The sequence below is a fragment of the Mirounga angustirostris genome, unplaced genomic scaffold (assembly GCF_029215605.1).
Source record: "Mirounga angustirostris isolate CCGP_5_RB_7025 unplaced genomic scaffold, mMirAng1.0.hap1 SCAF_6, whole genome shotgun sequence".
Taxonomy (NCBI): Eukaryota; Metazoa; Chordata; class Mammalia; order Carnivora; family Phocidae; genus Mirounga; species Mirounga angustirostris.
In genome coordinates, this window is record NW_026991714.1 from 4,143,689 (window position 1) to 4,164,756 (window position 21,068).

Genomic DNA, 21,068 nt, shown 5'->3' on the forward strand with positions numbered 1-21,068 from the left:
ACAATGGTTCTTAGACACTTACTTCTTCCTCTTAGAGTTCCACCCACCACTGCCACGATAACCTAATTTTGGCAAAGATTTGGAAGATAATGGCAATGCATTCCTGGGAAATGTTAAAACTCAAAATTCAACAGCAAGAAAAACAATCCAACTGAAAATAGACCAAAAAATGCATCCATATCATGGAATACTACTTAGCAATACTAAAGAATGAGCTACTGATAGATTGAATTTGGTTGGATCTACAATGGATAGGTCACTGATTTAGCCCATTATTCTAATCTTACATGAAAATTTAATACTATGATTTCTCCCTAAGGACAGCTTTAGCTGCTTCACACACCAATGTTATGTACTTTGTTCTCATTTTCATTCAGTTCAAAATATGTCCCAATTTTCCTTATGATTTCTCCATCAACCTATGGATTATTTAAGAGTCTAGTGTTTACAGCAACTTCTTTCAAGACACATCTCCAAAGGCAAGGGAAACAAAAAAGCTTCTGCACAGCAAAGGAAACAGTCAACAAAACCAAAAGACAACTGACAGAATGGGAGAAGATATTTGCAAATGACATATCAGATAAAGGGCTAGTATCCAAAATCTATAAAGAACTTCTCAAACTCAACACCCAAACAACAAATAAGTCAAAAAATGGGCACTAGACACGAACAGACCCTTCTCCAAAGATGACATACAAATGGCTAACAGACACATGAAAAAATGTTCATCATCATTAGCCATCAAGGAAATTCAAATCAAAACCACATTGAGATAGCACCTTACACCAGTTAGAATGGCAAAAACTGACAAGGCAAGAAACAACAAATGTTGGAGAGGTTGTGGAGAAAGGGGAACCCTCTTACACTGTTGGTGGGAATGCAAGTTGGTCCAGCCACTTTGGAAAACAGTGTGGAGGTGCCTCAAAAGTTTAAAAACAGAGCTACCCTATGACCCAGCAATTGCACCCCTGGGTATTTACCCCAAAGACACAGATGTAGTGAAAAGAAGGGTCATATGCACCCCAATGTTCATAGCAGCAATGTCTGCAATAGCCAAACTGTGGAAAGAGCCAAGACGCCCTTCAACAGATGAATGGATAAAGAAGATGTGGTCCATATATACAATGGAATATTACCCAGCCATCAGAAAGGATGAATACCCAACTTTTGCATGAACATGGATGGAACTGGAGGAGATATGCTAAGTGAAATAAGTCAAGCAGAGAAAGTTAATTATCATATGGTTTCACTTATTTGTGGAACATAAGGAATAGCATGGAGGACATTAGGAGAAGGAAGGGAAAAATGAAGGGGGTGGGAATCCGAGGGGGAGACGAACCATGAGACTATGGACTCCGGGAAACAAACTGAGGGTTTTAGAGGGGAGGGGAGTGGGGGGATGGGTTAGCCAGGTAATTGGTATTAAGGAGGGCATGTACTTCATGGAGCACTGGGTGTTATACACAAACAATGAATCATGGAACACTACATCAAAAACTAAGATGTACTGTATGGTGACTAACATAATAAAAAATAAAATACTAAAAAATAAAATACTAAAAAATAAAAAATTTTTTTAAAAATTTAAAAAAGAGTCTGGTGTTTAATTTCCAAATACTCAGGTATTTTCCACATATATTTGTTATTTCTAATTTAAGTCCATTATGGTATTAGAGGATATTTGGCATCATTTTAATCCTTTTACAACGTAGTCAGACTTGTTCTAAATCTGGGTAAATGGGCTGTCTTGGTGAACATCCTATGAACACCTGAAAAGAAGGTGTATTCTAGTTGTAGAATACTCGATAAACAGCAATTAAGCTAAATTAGCTGAAACCATAGGTCTTTATTCTTCAATATATTTTTCTTTTTCATCTATATTTGTACTTCTTCTAGATCTTTTCTGTATTTGTACAGATATTATATCTGTTACCATCAGTTATTGAGAAAGAAGTGTTCAAACTTCTGTTTTGAACCCTGGTAGTAGGTGCCTAGACATTTAAGACTTAAGTCTTCTTGAGAAATTGACCCTTTTATCACATTTTGAGCAGTCCCTGTTTATCATTGGTAATATTGCTTACCCTGAAGTCTCCTTTCCTGGATAGCATTTATTTATCCTCCAAAGCCTATCATGACTCCTGTTTGTATGGCATGTATTTTCCATTGGTTTACTTTTAATATAAGCTGGTATTTATATTTAAAATTCATTACATATAAACCTGTAACAGGTCCTGTTTTTTTAATCCATGTTGATAAACTATCTTTTAATTGAGATGTTTAGTCCGTTTATGTTGTTTATAGAGTTCAAGTCTCCCATGTGGCTATTTTCTATTTTTTTTAATCTATTTGTCATTCCTTTGTTCCTTCTTTCCTACTTCACTTTGCAATAATCATACATTTTTACAATTCCATTGTATCTGCTGTATTAGTCTTTTATTTCCTCTTATTCCTCCTCATTCTTCACTGTTGCCCTAGAGTTCACAACATGGACATTTAAGTTGCCAGTGTCTAACCTGAATTCACATCATTTTTACATATAATACAGGAAAATTAGTATAACATCACATGCCCCTTCCTCCTTTTTTGTGCTTTTTGGAATTCATTTTATTTCCACATATATTATAAACCCCATAACACATCAGTTTTGTTCTAGCATTACAGTTATTGTTTTATAAAAAAAAATAATAACCAAAATAATCTTAAGAGCAAAGTTGGAAGACTCACATTTCCCAATTTCAAAGACTTACTATAAAATTAGAGTAACCAAGACTGTGTGTTGCTAGAATAAAGACACACACAGATCAGTGGAATAGAATTGAGCATCCAAAAATAAACCCATACACCTTTTGGGATACCAATTCATAACAAGGGTGCTAAGACAACTTGATGGGAAGAGTAATCTTTTCATCAAATGGATCTAGTACAACTGGATATATCATCCAACAGTGGACTCCACATCCTTCTCAAGCTCCCATGGGGTATTCACCAAGAGAAACCATATTATATTTGTTTTATGGCCCAGAAAAGGATAAAATCCACAGTGTCTGCTCACAGATCACAATGGAATTAGACAAATCAATAACAAAGGTAACTGGAAAATCCCAAAACATGTGGCGATTAAGCAACGTGCTTCTAAACACATGGATCAAAGAAGAATCGAGAAAGCAAAAAATTTTTAACTATGAAAATGAAAACATGACAATCAGAATATGTGGAATTCAGCAAAAGTAGTGCTTAAGGGGGAAATTATAACATTGAATACATATATTAGAAAATTTAAAAAGATCTAAAATCAGTAATGTGAGTTTCCACCTAAGGGAACTAGAAAAGGAGCCAAGAAATCCAAAGTAAGCAGAAGGAAAAACTTAATTAGAGCAGAAACCAATGACAAGAAAAAGTTAATAAAGGTGATAAATGAAACAAAAACCTGTTCTGGGAAAAAAAATCAATAACCTCTAGAACGAGGTTAACCAAGAAAAAAGGGACACATTACAGTATCAGATGCCACGAACACAAAAGGACAATAAAGGAATACTATGAACTCTATGCCCACAAATTTGATAACATCGATGAAATGGACCAATTTCTTGAAAGACACACCTGCTAAAATTCACACAAAATGAAATAGACAATCTGAATAGGCCTGTATCTATAAAAGAAATCTAATTAATTATTGATAACCTTCTGAACAGAAAGCACCAGGCCCAGATGGCCAAAGTAGGTTCATCAAGTGTAACAAGTGTACACTCTGTTGGGGAATGTTGGTAATGGGGGAGGTATGTGTGGAGGGAGGGGATATATGGGGAATTTTGGTACCTTCCCTTCAATTTTGCTGCAAACCTAAAACTTTTCTAAAAATAGTCTTAATAAAAAATTACAACCCACAGGATGAAAAAAAATATTTCCAAATCATAAAAGGGTCTAGTAGCCAGAATATATAAAGAACTCTTGAAACTCAACAATAAAGACAATTAAAAATAAGATGTGGTCCATATATACAATGGAATATTATTCAGCCATCAGAAAAGATGAATACCGAACTTTCACATCAACATGGATGGGACTGGAGGAGATTATGCTAAGTGAAATAAGTCAAGCAGAGAAAGTCAATTATCCTATGGTTTCCCTTATTTGTGGAACATAAGGAATAGCATGGAGGACATTAGGAGAAGGAAGGGAAAAATGAAGGGGGGGAAATCAGAGGGAGAGATGAACCTTGAGAGACTATGGAGTCTGAGAAACAAACTGAGCGTTTTAGAGGGGAAGAGGGTGGGAGGATGGGTTAGGCCAGTGATGGGTATTAAGGAGGGCACGTACTGCATGGAGCACTGGGTGTTTACGAAAACAATGAATCAGGGATCACCACATCAAAAAACTAATGATGTATGGTGACTAATAAAATAAAATTTTAAAAAAAGTTTGAAAGTATTTTTATACTAAACATTAGCCTTATTGTTAATTTCCTCTATGTGCATGGGACCTATTGCTGTATTCTCTCTTCTGTTACAATGATTTACACGTAATATGTTATCCTGTAACTATGGTATCTAGATTAATGTAGATTTATGGTAAACCTTGATAGTCTCCTTTTTAAATATGGTTTTGTTAGTTCTAAGTCTTTTGCATTTACATATAAATTTTAAATTGACTTGTCAATTTCTATTTTTAAAAGCCTTCTGGAATTTTGGTTGAGATTTAAATTTATGCACTAACTTAGGGAGAACTGACAACAATTACTCTCCAATCCGTGTGCATCACACATAACCTCATGTATTCATGCCTTTAATTCCTTTCAGCAATATTTTATAGTTTTCTGTGCAGAGGTCTTCACCTACTTTTAGAAATATTTTGGTAAAAATTATACATTGTTTCCATTTCTAATGGTTTGCTAATATTTAAATACAATAAGTTTGCATTCTGAAAACATGCTAAATTTACTTTTAATTCTAGCACATTTTCTATTGATTTCTCAGACTTTTCTCCATACACAAGCAGATCATATCTGAACAAAGGCAAGTTATGTTTATTCCTTTACCATCTTAATGCCCTTATTTTTTTTCCTTGTTGCACTGGTTGGAAACGGCAGACAACGCTGACTGTAAGTGACAAAAGAAGGTACTTTTGCCTTACCCTCATTCTGACAGACAAAGCATTCAGTATTTCACCATTAATTATGGTTATGCCTGTCAGTTGAAACAATTCTTCTATGCTAGGTTGCCAGTTTTTTTTCATAAATCAGGGCTAAAATTTGTCCTTTTTCTTAATTGAGTTAATCATAGGACTTTTCTTTTTTACATATATGGCATATATGGTGAATTTCATTGTTTTTCAAAGGATAAACCTTTTATTACTTGAAAAAGACTTTGTTGTATAGGATACATTTTGTGTATATATGTATTTTTAAAGTTTCCTGACCCTACATCCTCCAGAACTCCTTAGATCTCAAACAAGCCCGTTAGGGTGATGATAGCATCCTCATTTTTATGCCCTTTATGTATACATACATACATACACAGAAAAATTTATATGTATATTTTACATATACATACATAAGTTCTTTTCAGTAGGCTCCTCACCCAGCACAGAACCCAACGCAGGGCTTGAACTCACAACTGAGATCAAGACCTAAGCTGAAACTAAGAGTGAAATGTTTAACTGACTAAGCCACCTAGGCACCCCCATTTTGTGTATTTTAATTCCTAGCATTTTTAATGAGTTCTGCATGTATGTTTTGGAGGGATTTTTTTATTATTTTGTTATATTAGTCACCAGACAATACATCATTAGTTTTTAATGTAGTGATCCACGCTTGTTTTCGTATAAACCCAGTGCTCCATGCAGTACGTACCCTCCTTAATACTCATCACCAGGCTAACCCATCCCCCCACCCCCTCCCCTCTAACACCCTCAGTTTCTCAGAGTCCATAGTTTCTCATGGTTTGTCTCCCTCTCCAATTTCTCCTTCATTTTTCCCTTCTCTTAGTGTCCTCCATGCTATTCCTTATGTTCCACAAATAAGTGAAACCATAGGATAATTGACTTTCTCTGCTTGACTTATTTCACTTAGCATGATCTCCTCCAGTCCCATCTATGTTGATGTAAAAGTTGGGTATTCATCCCTTCTGATGGCTGAATAATATTCCATTGTATATATGGACCACATCTTCTTTATCCATTCATCTGTTGAAGGGCATCTCAGCTCTTTCCACAGTTTGGCTATTGTGGACTTTATTATACAATAACAATGCAACTGTAGAAAGAGAAATTAGAGAAACGATTCCATTGACAATAGCACCAAAAACCGTAAGATACCTCAGAATAAACCTAACAAAGAGGTAAAGGACCTATACTCTAGGAACTACAGAACACTCATGAAAGAAATTGAAGACGACACAAAAAGATGGAAAAACATCCCATGCTCATGGATCGGAAGAATAAACATTGTTAAAATGGGTGGGGGGATGGGTTAGCCTGGTGATGGGTATTAAAGAGGGCACGTATGAATGGAGCACTGGGTGTTATATGCAAACAATAAATCATGGATCACTACATCAAAAAAAAATTAATTTAAAAAAAAATGTCTATGCTACCCAGAGCAATTTATATCTTCAATGTCATCCTTATCAAAATTCCAATGACATTTTTAAAAGTGCTGGAACAAACAATCCTAAAATTTGTATGGGATCAGAAAAGACCCCAAATCACCAAGGAAATGTTAAAAAAGAAAAAACTGGGGGCATCACGTTACCCGATTTCAAGCTATATTACAAAGCAGTGATTACCAAGACAGCATGGTACTGGCACAAAAACAGACATATAGACCAATGGCAGAGAATAGACAGCCCAGTTATGGACCCTCAACTCTATGGTCAAATAATCTTTGACAAAGCAGGAAAAAATATGCAATGGAAAAAAGACAGTCTCTTCAATAAATGGTGCTGGGAAAATTAGACAGCCACATGCAGAAGAATGAAACTCGACCATTCTCTGACACCATACACAATGATAAACTCAAAATGGATGAAAGACCTCAATGTGAGACAGGAATCCATCATAATCCTAGAGGAGAACATAGGCAGTAACCTCTTTGACATTGGCCACAGCAACTTCTTTCAAGATTCATCTCCAAAGGCTAGTGAAACAAAAGCAAAAATGAACTTTTGGGACTTAATCAAGATAAAAAGCTTCTTCACGGCAAAGGAAACAGTCAACAAAACAAAGAGGCAACCCATGAATGGGAGAAGATATTTGCAAATGACACTACAGATAAAGGGCTGGTATCCAAGATCTATAAAGAACTTCTCAAATTCAACACCCAAAAAAACAATCAAGTCAAAAAATAGGCAGAAGACATGGACACATCTCCAAAGAAGACATACAAATGGCTAACAGACACATGAAAAAATGTTCATCATTAGCCATCAGGGAAATTCAAATCAAAACCACATTGAGATAGCCTTACACCAGTTAGAATGGCAAAAACTGACAAGGCAAGAAACAACAAATGTTGGAGAGATTGTGGAGAAAGGGGAACCCTCTTACACTGTTGGTGGGAATGCAAGTTGGTCCAGCCACTTTGGAAAAGTGTGGAGGTGCCTCAAAAAATTAAAAATATAGCTACCCTATGACCCAGCAATTGCACTACTGGATAATTACCCCCAAAGACACATATGTAGTGAAAAGAAGGGTCACATGTACCCCAATGTTCATAGCAGCAATGTCCGCAATAGCTAAACTGGAGGGATATTTTTCTTTCATTTTATTGTGTGTTATGTAGAAAGACTGTCTGATTTTGGATTTGAATAAAGCTGACCTCAAAGTGGAAAATACTCATTTCCTCTCTCATCTAGAAGCTTATGAGGAATTTATACAAGTGATTCATTAACCATTTGATAGGATTTACCAGTGATGCCATTGAGAGCCCTGCAGTATTCTTTGTAGGGAAAATTTTTTGATACAGGGCTATTCGGATTTTACAGTTTTTCTTGGGCCAGATTTGATCATCTGACTTCCAAAGGTTTTTATCAACTTCATGTAAGTGGTTAAATTGGTTGACACAGTTTCTCATAACGCTCCTTCCTTAATCCTATTTATGCAGTCTGTAGTGATGTTCCTGCTTTATCCTTTCCTGGTTAGTCAGACTACAAGTTTGCCAACAGTTTTTTTTTTTTTTTTTTTTTTTAAAGCTTTTGGTCTCGTTGATTTGATTTCCTATTCCATCCATTTCATCTTTCATCTTATTTTCTTTTATTCAATTTGGCTCTAATTTCCTTTTTAGCTTCTTAAAGTGGAGGCTTAGATCATTGAATTTGGACTTTTCTTTACCATTTACGCATTACCATCTTTAAGCATTCAAAGCTATAAAATTCCAAGAACTGCTTTAGCTCCATCACACAAGCTTTTATATCTTGCATTTTTCATTTTCATTCAGTTCAAAATACGTCCCAATTATCCCTGTGATTTCTTCTCTGACCTCTGAAATAGCCAAAAACATGTTGTTTACTTTGTGGATTTTGTAATATACACTTCATATGTATTTTCACATGCATTTCCGGTACTTATTTCTAATATAATTCCATTAATTGAAAGAATTGTTGAAATCTCATAATTGTGGCTCTATTCTACTTTTAGTCTGTTTTTCTATCATGGGTTTTGAAGCTCTGCTATTACATGTGTGCGTAAGACTGTTACATCTTCCTGATGGCTTGCCTCGCTATTGTGAAATATCTGTGTCTGATAATCTCATAAATACGATTACTATACTATAGTTTTTGCACAGTACATTATTTTTCATTTTAATATTTTATCTGAAGTATATTTTTGTTTTTTATGTTAGTCACCATACTACAAAGTTAGTTTTTTGATGTAGTGCTCCACGATTCATTGTTTGTATAACGCCCAGTGCTATAGAAAGCACAGTTAAGTCTTTTTCCTCACAAACTCTCCATTTTAACTGGAGTGTTCATAGCAATTAGGTTTAATGTAATTATCAATACAGTTGGGTTAAATAGAACAAACAAAATGGTAGCCCATCTCCTCTTTGTTCCATTTTTCCCCCTTATTCTGACTTATTTGAATTAATCAAGTATGTTTTAGGATTCCATCTTATTGGCAATATTGGCTTTTTTTTTCCATTATAATTTTAATTTTTTATTGTTATGTTAATCACCATACATTACATCGTTAGTTTTAGATGTAGTGTTCCATGATTCATTGTTTGTGTACAACACCCAGTACTCCATGCAGAACATGCCCTCTTTAATACCCATCACCAGGCTAACCCATCCTCCCACCCCCCTCCCCTCTAGAACCCTCAGTTTGTTTCTCAAAGTCCATAGTCTCTCATGGTTTGTCTCCCCCTCCGATTCCCCCCCTTCATTCTTCCCCTCCTATCTTCTTTCTTAACATAGATTGCATTATTTCAGAGGTACAGATCTGTGATTCAATAGTCTTGCACAATTCACAGCACTCACCATAGCACATACCCTTCCCCAATGTCTATCGCCCAGTCACCCCATCCCTCCCATCCCACCCCCCACTCCAGCAACCCTCAGTTTGTTTCCTGAGATTAAGAATTCCTCATATTCGTGAGGTCATATGATACATGTCTTTCTCTGACTTATTTCGCTCAGCATAACACCCTCCAGTTCCATCCATGTCATTGCAAATGGCAAGATCTCATTCCTTTTGATGGCTGCATAATATTCCATTGTATATATGGACCACATCTTCTTTATCCATTCATCTGTCGACAGACATCTTGGCTCTTTCCACAGCTTGGCTATTGTGGACATTGCTGCTATAAACATCGGGGTGCACGTACCCCTTCGGATCCCTACATTTGTATCTTTGGGGTAAATACCTAGTAGTGCAAGGCAATATTGGCTTAACTATACTACTTTGTCTCACATTTTAGGGGTTGCTCAGACTTTATACTATGCACCCTTGCCAGAACACCTACATAAACATAATACCACATCACACAGAACATAAGATCTCAAGTGTCCTTCCCTCTCCTGTCCTTTCTATAGTTCTGCAGGTCTTAAACTTCACATTTTTTTTTTAAAGAAATTTTAAAATAAGGTGTGTATCCTATTCACACAAATTTACTACTTCTGACATATATGTGTGTGTATTTTTTGTATACATCCACATTTCCATTAGGGATGATTTTCCTTCTGTCCAAAGAATTCAATGTTTCTTGTGGCGCAGGTCTGTTGGTAATAAATTCTTTGGTTTGTCTGAAAAATTATTTAGCCTCATTTTTTAGTCCTGTTTTCTCTGAATACAAAATGAAGCTAACAGACTTTGTCATTTAACACTTTAAGCATATTGTTCCATTGTCTTCTGACTTTCATTATTTTTGACCAGAAATCCGAATTTTTTTCTGTATTCCCATGTACATAATTTGTCTTTCCTTTTTCAAATTTTTATTTAAATTCTAGTTAGTAAGCATAGTGTAATATTGGTTTCAGGAGTAGAATTTAGTGACTCATCACTTACATGTAACACCCAGTCTCACCATGAGTGTCTGCCCTTAGTACCCATCCCCCTTCCACCTCCCTCCATCAACACTCAGTTCATTCTCTATCATTAAAAGTCTCTTATGGTTTCCCTTTTTTCCTTTCCATATGTTCATCTGTTTTCTTAAATTCCACGAGTGAAATCATATGGTATTTGTCTTTCTCTGACTTATTTGGTTTAGCATAATACACTCTAGCTTCATCCACATTGTTGCAAGTGGCAAGATTTCATTTTTTAAGACTAATTCCATTGCAATATATATATACCACATCTTCTTTATCCATTCATCAGTCGATGGACATTTGGGCGCTCTCCATAGTTTGGCTAGTGTTGATAATGCTGTTATAAACCGGTGTACGTGTGCACCTTTGAATCTGTATTTTTGTGTCTTTTGGGTAAATACCTAGTACTACAAATATAACTACCCTATGATCCAGCAATTGCAACTTTTAATGTTTCCTTCATCACCAGTCTCAGCAATGGGATTTGGATGTGCCCTGGGGTGGGTGGGGTGTATGTGTATCCCTTACTTATAATTCCTTGTTGTATGGGTTTAATTTTTTATCCAATTTTAAAATGGCATTGCTGTTATGTATCCAGATACTTTTACTGTCCTCTTCACTCTCTAGTCTTTCCTTCTGGGATTCTACTGCCTTTACATGAGGGGTGCTAGACTTTTTCCACAGGTTACTAGTTTCCAATCTCTTATTTATAGCTCTCTTTTAGCTGATTTCTACTGCTCTTTCTTCACGTTCAGTGATCTTCTCTTCTACAGTTTCCCATTTATTAACCTTATCCAGTGAAATTCATTGCAGATCATGTATTTCCTTTTACATTTAGAAGGTACATCTGCTTCTTTTTGATCTTCCCTTCTTCTCATTACATCTGTGTTTTATTTTAATCCTTGGATGTACCCACAGTATTTGTGATAGCTTTAACATCCTTGTCTGCTCATTCCATTCTATTTTTCATTTCTTCTGATTTTTTTCTGACTGTGACATTTTTCCACTTCGTGTATCTTCTAGTAGCATTTTATGCTAATGCTAAAGATTTTGAATTTTAGGTGTGGAATGCTACAGTTTTTCTGGTTTACCTTTTAATTTTATATTTTATTGTTAATCATCATTAGTTTTTGCTGTAGTGTTCCGTGATTCCTTATTTGCATATAACACCCAGTACTCCATTCAATACGTGCCCTCTTTAATACCCATCACCAGGCTAACCCATCCCCCCACCCCCTCCCCTCTAGAACCCTCAGTTTATTTCTCAGAGTCCATGGTCTCTCATGGTTCATCTCCCCCTCTGACATCCCCCCCTTCATTTGTCCCTTCCTACTTTACCTTTAAAGAGCTTTGAACTTTTTTCTGTTATATTAATAGGTTATTTGTGGACCCTATTAAGTTCTGATAGGCAGGTCTCCTTAGCCTTCAGTTTAAGGTTAGAGTAGCCCTATTCCTAAGATACAGTCCTACTGGAGTCTCAGCAGAGGACCCAGGATGCTAAGCTTCTCTACTTGGTCAGACACCAATGTCTAACAGCCAAGTGCAAACTTCACCATCCATTTAGCTCCCATTCCCCTATAGTTGTTTTGTACCAGCCTTACAGAGCCTGGTCCCACATATGTGTAGCTTGGCATTCAGCTCAAGACCAAGAGATGCTTATGCACCTTTCCAGGGCTCATATTTTGTGTGGCTTCCCCCTCCACACACTGCCCCACAATTTCCAACCATGCCGTCAGCCCTTAATTTCTATTTTCAATCTCCTCAGCTCAGTAAGACCCTGTCTTCTGCTTAGACTTCACTTTCCTATCTCTTGCCAAGCACCTTTAGGCAAAAGGCCAGGGTAATCACGGAGCTTAATATTTGTGTTTATCTTCCCTCAAGAATCAGTCTTTCACTGTCCATTCTCCAAAATCTGAAAAGAGATTCATGTTTTTTTCTACTTTATAACTTTATAATAACTACTACTTGATTAGTAGTAGTTATTACCTCCTGCCTGACTGGAAGCAGTGACATATAATTGATTGTACACCTTTGTGTGCCATTTATCAATTTACTGCCCTTCAATTTCAAATTTCCCTTCATTGCTTACTCTGAAGAAATTGAACTGGACCCCTGACAAGTGGCACATTAAGCTCTGTCTGGGACAGGGCCCTGCAGACATATTGCAGGAGGAAGGGACTTCCCTCCCAGGGCCCCATGTGTTCCATTTGGCAGGCTTCTTTAGCGTGGGCTGGCTTCACCAGCACCAAGGTCTTACAACACAGGTGGTTTCTCTAGCATCCAGCTCCTGTGGTTCATAGCAAATCAAGAGCACCCAGAAATAAGCAGTTTCCCTCAGCATCCCTCTTTGCATAGTGAAGTGCTTCCAAAGAGACACCATCCTTGGAACAGCTTTCCCCAGCATGCTAGAGGGCAAATTTCTGGCAAATTCCGAAGCGAATCACAGTAAGTCAATATCGGGCCCTTGCCAGTAAGGTCCAGATCTTAACCCTCATACAGGAAGGGTTGCCTCTCCCCAGGTGCTTGCTGAGTTTTTAATATCCATCTTTATTAAATTTCCCTGAATGCACACATGAGGTTCTGAATCAGAACAGATTTCTTATTATGCTCCCTGAACAATCAACAGTCAGAGGACATTGGAGCATTAGTCTCCCCACATTTGCAATCCTGCAGAGTGGTGTGATAAGAGCCAGATGGAAAATATATCCTTACAAGTGGCACACTTACTCTGGATTCAAGAGGTGAAGAAATATAAATGTCCTCCATTTGTAACAGGGAAAGACTATTCTTCCTCAGAGTGTCTCCTTGGAGACAGGATGCAAAGGATCTTTAATCCTTTGTTATGTAAATAAATCTCTCCAGGAGGAAGATAAACTCAGTGTCTATGGCTTTTGCAACTTAGAAAATTTCTTCAGAGCTCCAAGCTCCACCCCTTTTGAAATGTAAACAAGCGGGGAGCTAATACTCTAACTCAGGTGCCTAACCAAAACCAAAACCAAAAACAAAAACCACCATTGGCTCTGGGGAAGATAAGAGCAGCTTTATTGCATAGAAGCAATTAGCTCCACCATGAGAGAAACAAATGGCTGCACATCTAATCCTCATTGTATGGAAAAAATAAAATGTTTCGAGGGGAAATAAAAGCAAACCCTCTACTCTTATATACTTTTCCATGGCTCAGGAACACTAAAATTCCTGAGAAAATTTGTCTTCCCACACAACCCTATCTTAGGCTTGGGGATAGTGGCAGTTCCTTTTATCACACCACTCTGCAGGTTCTTCAGGATGATCTTTACTAACCGCTACCAATATCTCATCGCTCCAGTTCCTTGAAGTTAATAATTCATTATATTAAACGCCCTATTCTAATTACTGTGTGACAGGTCTTTGAATTAGACCCTGACCGATGGAGAATTAGGATTTACCCTCCCATTCACGTCTTGCTAAACACCTATAGTAATTGCTACTTTCTGTTCAACAGATCCAATCTGTACAATCTCATCAGTATAGTTGATAAGTGTGAGGTTTGTTTTTTTTTTTTTAAAGATTTTATTTATTTATTTGACAGAGACACACAGCCAGAGAGGGAACACAAGCAGGGGGAGTGGGAGAGGGAGAAGCAGGCTTCCCGCCGAGCAGGGAGCCCGATGTTGGGCTCGATCCCAGGACCCTGGGACCATGACCTGAGCCGAAGGCAGACGCTTAACGACTGAGCCACCCAGGCGCCCCGATAAGTGTGAGGTTTTATGAAATGTTATGACAAGCAAGATTTCTGTGGTCTATGTAACAACAGGGAGAAGGATGTTCCTGGCTTTACAGCAAGACAATGCAAATAATACCGTTGGCCCTCCCAAATAAAAGCAACTGCTCCCGGTTATCTTTAAACTTGGTATGTAGATAAATTCTTTATCCAGGTCAATAATTACATACCAAGGGCGCCTGGGTGGCTCAGTTGGTTAAGCAACTGCCTTCGGCTCAGGTCATGATCCTGGAGGCCCGGGATCGAGTCCCGCATCGGACTCCCTGCTCAGCGGGCCGTCTGCTTCTCCCTCTGATCCTCCCCCTCTCATACTCTCTGTCTCCCATTCTCTCTCTCAGATAAATAAAAAATCTTTAAAAAAAAAATTTAAAAAATTAAAATAAAAATAAAAAAAATAATTACATACCAAATAACATGTCGATTCATTTCAGCAAAGATAGGACACCTGGGGGCAAGAACTACAATTGAGGTCACAAGGTTATTAGGTTATTAGGTTTACAACAGCCCACACTCATTCTCTAACATACATCTGACTTCTTCGTAGGCCAAACAGGAAGACTTAAGTGGAGATAGGATGTGTATTACCATCCGTTTCTTTCAAATCTTTTACAGTGCCGTGAATCTACAATTTCCATAGTAATACAATATTGCTCCTTATTTACTATCTCAGTAAGAAGAACACTTGCTACTAAAAGGGTATATCAGAGAGCCACTGTGGGGACTCTGCCAATTGCTAGGTGTCTACCTTCATTCATTCACAGGGTGACCTGGAACCAAATGGCCCACTGCAGGTCAGACCTGAACTAACAGTACATCTGTCACCTAGTTTCAGTCACCACAGTAGAGTTGACCAGTCCAGACTCTCCACCAGTTTCCAAACCTACATCAATCCAGACTCAGAGCCTCTTGATTGAAAGGGAGGGCAAGTCTCCTTGAGGAAGTATCCTGCATCGTTAATGTAAACACACACTGTAAATCTTCCACCAAACCTTCCCCCCCCCCCCCGAAGGGGAACTGTGCCTATATACTAGAGTGACCTCATTGAGGAATAGAAAATACCTGGACCTTTGAAGGACTACTTGATGTGGACCCTGAATCGACACCAATATCTTGGGACCCAAAAATCTCCCCATGGTTCACCAACCAAAATGGGGGCTCATCGTGGTCACGTGGACAAAACGGCATGCTCCAAGGATGTCAGCCAGCCTCTTTCCCCAGCTACCTAAGCATTTGTTCAAAGGTCCACGAACAAAGTGGCCATATTGGCAGGGGTGGCCTCAACAGTATGGATGCCCCCTTACCAAGACTGACCTAACACAACTGTCGAACATCTGATCTGCCAAGAACACAGACCAATCCACAGCCCTAAGGGTGGCACCATTCGTCGTTAAAAAGCAAACAAGCAAGCAAACACAAACACCAGCCTAGTGCAGGTTAATTACATTGGACCTCTTCCATCATGGAAGGGGCAGAGATTAGTCTTTGCTCGGATAGGCACATATTCTGAAAATGGATTTTCTTTCCCTGCCCATAATGCTTCTGCCAGCATGCTATCTGTGGACACTCAAAATGCCTTCACCACCATCACAGCATTCCCCAGCATTACAGCTGATCAAAACACTCATTTCACAGTTAAGGAAGTACAGCACTAGACTCATGTTCATGAAACTAGTCATACCATATACTCCATCATCCAGAAATAGCTGATGTATTGGAAGGATGAATAGCCTACTGATGACAGGGTTACATCACCAGTTGAGAAATACTTTGAAATGACAGAGTTCCATTCTAAAGCAAGCAGTGTACATTTTGAATCAGACGATTCTACAGCCAGAATTCATGGGTCTAGAAGTTAAAAGGAATGAAAGAAACCACTCCTGCTTTCACCTATTATAGCTAATAACTCACTTGCAGAATTTTTCTTCCTATCCCAGCATCCTTGAGCTCCACTGGTCTTCATCCCCATGGGGAAAGTATTTCCACCGGGGAATAAAAAGATGAGGCCATCGCCTGGCCATTTGTGGCCCCATGTTGCCTGAATCAACAGGCAATCTTGTTACAATTAATTCGTTATATTAAATTTGCATATTCAAACTACTCTGATTTCTGTCTCTTGAATGGACCACAACTGATACCCTATTTCTCTACACTAAGTATAGTGTATCATACTTTCTAAGCACTGCTAGATCTCATTTGTTTTAATATCTTACATTTTAATATCTTATTCATTTCAGAATATTTTCCAATTTCTATTATTCTTTAAGCCATTATTTATCAGGCTGTTTTAATATCCAAATGTTTAAGTATTTTTTCCAGATGTTTTACTTACAATTTAATTCCATTATGGACAGAAAACAAATTTATTGAATCTTGTTTTACAACATGTCACGTGCTCGATTCCATGTGCACTTGAAATGGTATTCTGCTATTAGTTGGAATGTTCTATAAGTATCAATAGATTCATTTGATTAAAACTGGAACAGCTTTCTTAATGCTTATTTTCTGTCTACTCAATTGCTAAGAGAGAAATATTAAAATCTCCAACCAGAACTATAGATTTATTTACTTCTCTATTTAACTTAGGTTTAATTTTGGAGCTCTAGTATTAGGAGCTTGCACATTTAAGATTGTTAGGTCTTGTGGATGGCCTTTATTTTAATAAAATCTCCCTCTTTATAGTAATATTTTTGATACTTTATCTGATATTAACTATAAAGTACAAATGAAATAATGAAATTTTTAGATAAAATTGAAATAATTTCTTTACTATCAAAAATGCTATAAGAAATTCTGGAAGGTATAACCACTCCAGTACAATTAGAGTTCATATTGTGTATCCTTACCCCTTTCTTTCAATTTACGTATTTCAAGTAGCTCTCTTATTAATAGCATAGAGTTGTCTTGCTGGTTTTTATCCATTCTGACAATGCCTGCCTTTTCATTGACATGGTTGGTATATTTAGGTTGAACATCATTATTAATATTGTTGGGTTTAAGTCTACTGTTCTGCTATGTTTTTAATTTGCCCCATTTGTTATTTGTTCCTCTGTCCCTCGCTTTATTCTGTGTTGTTTTCTCTACTGCCTTAGCTATACCTCATTGTTCTATTAACACATGCTTTTATTTTTTAAATATTTTATTCATTTATTTGAGAGTGTGCATGTGCGAGCACGAGTGGTGGGGGCAGAGGGAGAGGGAGAAGCCAACTCCCCACTGAGCAGGGAGCCCAATGCAGAGCTCCATCCCTAAGATCATGACCCGAGCCAAAGGCAGACAATCAAATGAGCCATCCAGGTGCCCCTTAACACATGCATTCTTAACCTATCACAATCTTTCTTAGAGTTAAAATTGACCACTTCTTGTTAAAGGCATCTCAAGAGTGAAGTTTACCTTTCTTTGAACTACAGTTATATGTATGACATGTACATACATTATGAGCCTCATAATATTTTTCTTTACATATATTCCTTAAAAATCATTCAGAGAAGAAAAACAAGATAGGTTATATTCATTCACTATTGGCCATTTCCAGTCATATCCATTCCTATAGCTTGCCTCTAATATCCTCTTCCTTCAACCTGAAGAACTCCTTTTAGCACGCTGGTAGTATGTAAATTAGCTCAATGTTCACTTACCTGAAAATACCTACTTCACCTTTGTTTTTGAATGATATTTCTACTGGATATAGAGTTCTGGCTTAACACTAAAAATGTCATTTAATTGTTTACTGGTCTCCATTGTTTCTAATTAGAAGTTATTGTTATTCCCTGATATGTAATAGGTTTACTTTAGTGATGACTTTCAAAGATTTTCCTTTATCTTTGGTTTCGATCTCATCATATCTTTGGTTTCAAAGATTTGACACTGAAATACATAGATTTGATATTCTTTTCATTTATCCTGCTTGGGATTCATGCAGATTCTTGGATCTGTAAAAGTCTCTCTTTAATTTGGGAAATTGTTGGCCAATAGGTCTTCAAGTATTTGCCACATTCTACCCTCTTTTTGAGGCCCCAATTACATGGGCATTAGACTTCTTATATTGTTGCATGAATCACTAAAACCTCATTTTGTTCTTTTTTTTTGTCTTCTTCATATTCTAGAATTTCTGTTGATCCATTTGCTTTTCTGTTGACTATGGGTCATATTTTTCTTTTTGTTCCCATGTTGAGCATTTTGTAATTGTATATTAGACATGGTGGATGATCCATTACAATTTTGGATTCATTAATCGTGGTGCACTTGCTATATCTGAGTAGACACAATGTTGGGAATCTTCCTAGGGCAGTATTTGGACTCACCAAATTCATTCACTGTGACCGGTTCCTACCATACAAAGGACATTACAGATGAAGGTCACCAACTAGGTTATGCCATTTTCTTCTCTGTGGTTCCATGGTATTCTTGGATAGCATTAATCTTTATTGAAATGGGTTGCAAGTAAATTATTAGCCACTCAACAGCAAGGCTCAGGTCTTATTTCTGTATCCCTATTGCCTAACTCTGTGCCTGATACTCAGAGTGGACAGGCGTATTTGTTGATGTAACAAACAATCATTTAAAAATTCAGAAATCCTATGATGCTAACACAAAACTCAAAATCCTAGAATATGTGGGTCATCTAATTCAGAAGCAAATACTCTATTATAAGCTCTGTTCCTAGTGAAGACCTCAGTGAACCAGGATATAAATTTAAGTGCTTCATAGTAAACATTTAAAGAAATATATTCATGATCTTCAATAGGCTTTGTTTACAAAGGCAAAGAAAGAAATAGGATATTTCAGGAAGGGTCCATTGCTACTGATTGAAATGAAGCTTTAGCATTTAAACACAAGGTTTACTCCTCATATCTTATTCCCTGGTAAGAATAAGATGTGTATGTGCACATGGAACAAGAGCATGGCGTTCAGAATTAACAGATCTGTGAGGCTCACTTCTGTGTTAGTCCTCTCTCTAATGGTGTATGCGACTTCGGGAAATTCACTTCATCTACCCCCACTGTATTCATCTGAAAAACGGGGCAGTACTCTGTCCCTTACAGGGGTGCTGGGAAACTCAAATGAGGTCATGAATGGGAAAGACCTTTGTGAACTGTAAAGAACTACATAAATATTAGGGATAGTTATTACATAATACAAATAAGGCATTACTGCTTATCATGGCACTCATCACATCTAAAACTCCCAAATGTTCTGTCTGCCCGCAAAAACACACATGTGCATGCTCATACACACATGATCTCACATACACACTCACACGTAGACACACTTCAGCAAGGCTACAAAACTGATTTGGAACCTTGCACCTTTTAAATATGTCTTTGTACAAGTTAAAGTAAAGTGTGCCATATACTCCCTGGTCGCCTTTTGGCTTCATTTTCTCTCCTGCTGACCCCCACCCCCACCCCTCTCTCCTCCCTGAGACATTTGTACTCATTAAGAAAGTATTTGTTATACTTATTGTTGGGAGAGCTGCAACTATTTTCTCCTCTAATCCACCATGCATTTTAAGTAGGCAATCTGGAAGGATCTCAGGTGAAACTAGTTTTTCTCTAGAGAAGCTACGAAGTCAACACTGAAAATTTTATTTCTGAAATTTGAAGACCCATAATAGTTGGTTTCATTTTTTTTCTAAAAAGTTTAAAATACCGAACCATGAGAGACGATGGACTCTGAAAAACAAACTGAGGGTTCTAGAGGGGAGGGGGGTGGGAGGATGGGTTAGCCTGGTGATGGGTATTGAGGAGGGCACATTCTGCATGGAGCACTGGGTGTTATGCACAAACAATGAATCATGGAACACTACATCTAAAACTAATGATGTAACGTATGGGGATTAACATAAGAATAAAAAAAGTTAATTTAAAAAAAGAAGTTTAAAATACCTTAACTCCTGGTTTTATATGTCAAGCTATCACTTTTAACCATTAACCACTAACATGGTTATAGCTAAAACACACTAACCTAGTGCTAATCCAATTTCCGTCAAAAGGAGGATTTTTCTCTAGTCCAGTTTTAAGTGACTAACAAAATATATCAATGTCAAAAGTGAGTGAGAACTGCTTGTAGGCAATCCCACAATGGGGAAAAATAACTTCAAGTAGCTTTGCTCTTCTTTTCTCTGTTGGTTTACTTTAGGTGAGGGTAGTCTGTAAGGCAGACAGAGGGACTATGATAGACCTATCCAAAAAACCTGCAAATCCCCAGATAGGACCCTGTATTTAATAGGTGTTCACACAGTCATCTCTCCAAAGATATTATGAAGAACCTACTATTTTGCCAGGCTAATATCTCACCTGGCAGTGGGCATACAGAGATGAATAAAATACCTACTGTCTTGACACTTGCGGCTTTCACAGGCTGGATCTCTCTGCTCAGGCTCCTCCTCCCCTTCCCTTGACTGCCTCCTAGACTTCAGCTGACCCAATGCCACAAAAAGTTAAACATTTATGAATTCTATCCTGACCTTAATAGATCTGATCAGTTCTTTGTGTACAACACCCCTGACCCCAAACAAGAATCCTGGGCACGTGCTGAAAGTTCTTGCACTTTATGCTATTTTGTCTTCCCCCTGAACTGTGAGTAACATGAAACACAGTCCCTGCATTCCTCATGGTCATAAACCTGGAACTAGTCAATGGCTTGACACAGTGCTTGAAAAATATAGATTTAATAAGTTACGGGTATTTTTCTGATGAACAAAAAAACTACTGAAAGAATAGAGGTATTTCCAGCATGCAAGATAAAGGAGTAGAGAGATTGTGCAGAATGATGATAAAGAT